The following is a 5088-nucleotide window of genomic DNA, read 5'->3' on the forward strand; positions in this document are numbered from 1 at the left end:
GCATTAATTACACCAGTTCAGCCCGTTTTGCACCAAGTTTCATGCAGTAATGAAACGATTCAAAATGCCCCCAAACATTGCGAAACGCACCAAAGCATGGGTTCAGGGTCCAATGGGTTGGATTGGGTGCGTTCGATGTGAAAAATTGCAACACGAATTCATGGTACGAATTTTTGCGTCAATTGCACCAGTTCAACCCATTTTGCACCGAGTTTCATGTAGTTATTAATGATCCCAAATGCACCCAAACACTATGAAATGCACCAGAACATGACTTTAGGGTCCAATGGTGTGGATTGGGTGCGTTCGTTGCGAAAAATTCCGATGTGAATTCATGGCACGAGCTTCTGCATTAACTGCACTAGTTTACCTCGTTTTGCACCGAGTTTAATTATCAGTTACGAAACAATTCCAAATGCACCCAAACACTGCAAAACACACCAAAACATGGGTTTAGGTTCCAATGGGTTGGATTGGGTGCGTTCGTCACGAAAAATTCTAACACGACTTCTTGGGACAAAGTTTTGTATTAATTGCACCAGTTCAGACCGTTTTGCACCGAGTTTCATGCAGTAACGAAATGCACTCAAATGCTACAAAACACACCAAAACATGAGTTTAGAGTCCAATGGGGTGAATCAGGTGCATTCATTGCGAAAAATTCTGACACGACTTCGTGGCACGAACTTTTGCATTAACTACACCAGTTCAGTCCATTTTGCACTAAGTTTCATGCAGTAATGAAACGATTCCAAATGACCCCAAACACTACGAAACGCACCAAAGAATGGGTTTAGAGTCCAATTGGGTTGGATTGTGTACGTTTGATGTGAAAAATTGCAACACGAAATCGTGGCACGAACTTTTGTATTAATTGCACCAGTTCAAACTATTTTTCACCGAATTTCATGCAGTTATGAATGATCCCAAATGCACCCAAACACTATGAAACGCACCAAAACATGACTTTAGCATCCAATGTTGTGGATTGGGTGCGTTTGTTGCGAAAAATTCAGATGTGACTTCGTGGCACGAGTTTTTGCATTAACTGCACCATTTCACCTCATTTTGTACCGAGTTTAATGCAGTTACAAAACGATCACAAATGCACCCTAACACTACGAAACGCACCAAAACATTGATTTAGGGTCCAATTGGTTGCATTGGGTGCGCTGGTTGCGAAAAATCCCGACACGATTTCGTGGCACGAATTTTTGCATTAATTGCACCAGTTCAACCCTTTTTGAACCAAGTTTTATGAGTAATGAAAGGATTCCAAATGCACCCAAACACTGTGAAACGCACCAAAACATGAGTTTAGGGTCCAATGGGTTAGATTGGGTGCGTTCGATGTGAAAAATTGCAACACGAATTCATGTTACGAACTTTTGCATTAATTGCACATGTTCAGCCCATTTTGCACCGAGTTTCATGCAGTTATGAAACGATCCCAAATACACCCAAACACTATGAAATGCTACAAAACATGACTTTAGGGTCCAATGAGGTGGATTGGTTGCGTTCGTTGCGAAAAATTCCGATGTGACTTCGTGGCACGAACTTCTGCATTAATTGCATCATTGCACCTCATTTGGCACCGAGTTTAATGCAGTTACGAAATGATTCCAAATGCACCTAAATACTGCAAAACACACCAAAACATGGGTTTAGGGTCCAATGGGTTGGATTGGGTGCATTTGTTACGAAAATTTCTGACATGATTTCTGGGACAAAGTTTTGCATTAATTGTACCAGTTCAGAGCGTTTTTGCACCGAGTTTGATGCAGTAACGAAATGATCCCAAATGTACCCAAACGCTACAAAACGCACCAAAATATGAGTTTGGGGTCCAATGAGGTTAATCGGGTGCATTCATTGCGAAAAATTTCGACATGACTTTTTTGGCATGAACTTTTGCTTTAATTACACCAGTTCTGCCCATTTTGCACCAAGTTTCATGCAGTGATAAACATATTTTGGATGTCTTCAAAATCGAATGTGATATCATGGGTTTGAGGTCCTTTAACTATAAATACCTCCGGATCGTGTGGAGTATATATAGATTTAAACTCAAGTCTACATGTCTTCTTGTACCAACTATGCATCCTTTGCATGCATGTAGCTTGGAACCCCCGCAATTGCTCAATCTGGTAAAAAATCTGTACCGTACTAAAACTATGTAGGACAATCGTTTAAACCTTGAATAGATCAACCCCAACATCCTGTTTGTGCTCCGGGTCAGTATGGGGTAAGGAAAAGGTCGATGTCTGCTGGCAGAATTTGGATTATCTTTTAATTTGACCTTTTCAGCAGATTTCTTATTTACGACATGCCATCTATCCAAAATATCTAACCCTTCCTTGTGGTACTGGATAACCCGTAGCGTATCCATATTTATACTTTCATTCCAATAGTTGTGATGCAAACTTGTTTTCGTAAAAATCAAACGGAATTTGATCTTCTAACGTACATGCACATGAAAACTTGTTAATTTTGTATGATTTTTTTCTAGATTGAGTTCGCATCTCATCTTTAGCAACAAAATGTATAAATGGATTCGCTATGATTTATCTTCACGATTCCACTAATTAGTTTGCACTGAATATTCTCTACATGGTGGTGGTAGGTATCGATGTTGTCACTACTACAAAAATGATTTGTAGTAACGGTCTATATTTTTTTCAGGAGCGGACTAAATATTGACCCGTTTCTAAAAAAATGATGTTACTGTAGTATTTACCCACTCCTAAAAATCTATTTTCAGAGACAGGTGATCCTATCATCCGTCAGGGGCTGACGATGGTGTCAGCCGCCCTGAAGATGAGCAACCCACCACTGAACTGATTTGAAAAGAAGCGGCCCAGCACATGCATGCAGATCCTTATCTCTTCCTCCCACATTACTTTCTCTCTCTTGTTTATCTCTTCTCCCATCTCTTGCGTGCGGCAAGCTCTGGCTCTTGCGTGCGCGCGGCTCAGATTTTGATTTTTCCCCCAAATCGCTTTCCTGGAAGAGATGTTGGGATTTTCACTCGATTCACGGTGATTTTTTGATTGTTTCGCAATCTTTTTCCTGGATCTATTGGACTTTGTGACCATGCATCTATATGGCTCAAATCTCATTTGAATCGGTGGAGTATTGAGGAAGTATTTTTCGTTTGAAAGTTGGGCGTTTGCTTGTGTTCCTTCCTTTTATTTCTGTGTGTTCATATGCTTCCAAGGAGCGGCGGCGGCGGCGGCAAGAGCCCAGTGGCGGCCTGGCAAGCGGCGGCGGCCGGGCCGTGTGGATGAGCAGCGGCGGCCTAGTGCACGATAATGGTCTGGACGAGCAGCAGCAGCCTGGATGGCAAGCGGCGTCAGCCAGACGAGTGACAGTGGCTTGGGCTGACGAGCGGCGGCAGCGGCGGCGGCGGAGCTGGCCTGGACGGCCGGCGTGGAGATTTTTTTTGTTTTTCTAAATCGTTTAGCAAGGGTGGGGGACCGGGTGGTCCGCCTAAAATTGATTTCTAGGAACGGGCGGAATACCCGCTCCAACAAATTGTATTTTTAGCTACGAGAGATAGGAGTGGACATTGCATCTGTCCTTACAAATACAATTTTACCCGTCCCTATAAAGCATTTATGTAGTAGTGTGTGCGCTACATGTCTCCATGCAAACCTGAGCCACATGCAAAGTATGACAAAGGTATAACAGAAATAGAAATTCACTTCGGACGTACTTCCTCTGTATCAAATTGCATCTAGATTTGCTAAAATACAAACAATTTGGAATAGAACGAGTAGGAAAAAAAACTTCACAGGTCGTAAACGTTATGTTATCCAAAACCTTAATATTTGTCTCAAATAATAAAACATCTTACCCAATTTAAAAGTGCATGTACATTCAAAAATCAATTAGGACAAAATATCGATAATAAATAGGAACAAACACGATCACTTTACCTTTTTAGAGCATCTCCAAAAGTTCCCTATATTTTTTCCCCAAATTTCTTATTTGCCAATTTCCCAAATAGGTATGGAGAGGGGAAAAATATTCATCTCCAATAATTTTTTATTTTTACTCCAAAAAAAAAGATTTGTGAAGCGAAAAACGTCGTTAGCCGCCGCTGTAGCCTGCCATCCACCGCCCCTCACTGGCGCCACCACGTACATGGGAGCACCAACTGCCCTCCCTAATCAGCAGTCCAACGCGTCAGAAATTCAGCAGGTCCAGTAGCTCGAATGATTTTCATCTGAGGCTATGTTTAGTTCCCAAAAAAATTTGCACAATATCTGTCATATCGAATCTTTGAACACATGCATGGAGTATTGGTGCAGTTACAGTCTAATTGATTAGTACGAGCTGAATCTTTTAAGCTTAATTAATTCATAATTAGACATTTTTTTATCAAGTAATAATGAAATGTGCAGTATCAAAACACAATCTTTTTCACTAACTAAACACACTCCTCAACTGACCAAGGACAGTGATTGCCGATCAAGGCCAAGGCAAAGGACACAGAAAGCCGACCAAGCATGCTGGGTGGCAGGCGAAGGACGACCATGGCCAAGCACCGGCGCTGGGCAAGGCGGCAGGCGCAGTGCATGGCGGCAGATGCAGAGCGGAGAGAAGAGGCGGCAAAAAAATCGCCCGCGGGAAGCCATCGGGAGTCACCGAAGGGTGTGTATTTTTATGCACAAAGATGAACAATACGTCAATTATGAAAAGATAAGAAACTAGAATAGGAAACTATTAGAGAGGGATTTTTTTTTCTAAAAAACAAAGATAGAGAAAAGAAATAAGAAACTTTTTGAGACGCTCTTAGTTCTTGGATGATTTATTTGTCCGGAAGAGAGTATTAGCACTTGTACAAATCTAAATTTTAAATCTTGGACTAAAATTCAGCCCACTCCATTAATACTCATATTTGGATAGACTAATGTTACGGTTTAGCACTTTCACGAATTAGCGGGTCGTGTTTGGTCGTGGGTGGAAAAAATTTCGTGAAAACTTTTTGTCACTTTAACCACCAATTAGAGGTATTAAGTAAAATCTAATTACAAAACCACACCTCTGCAACCATGAGTACTGTAGCAATACTGCAATTAG

The 5088-nt window shown here is 41.4% G+C and overlaps 1 long non-coding RNA gene across 1 annotated transcript; it reads left to right on the forward strand.

The window, feature by feature from the left end:
- The first annotated feature begins 2715 nt into the window (after positions 1-2715).
- Positions 2716-3640, forward strand: LOC120687306. The gene is made up of 2 exons (XR_005680691.1): positions 2716-3041; positions 3221-3640. It is a non-coding gene; the product is annotated as an uncharacterized LOC120687306 (long non-coding RNA).
- Positions 3641-5088: the final 1448 nt, after the last annotated feature.

Source organism: Panicum virgatum, chromosome 9N (assembly GCF_016808335.1).
Source record: "Panicum virgatum strain AP13 chromosome 9N, P.virgatum_v5, whole genome shotgun sequence".
Taxonomy (NCBI): domain Eukaryota; kingdom Viridiplantae; phylum Streptophyta; class Magnoliopsida; order Poales; family Poaceae; genus Panicum; species Panicum virgatum.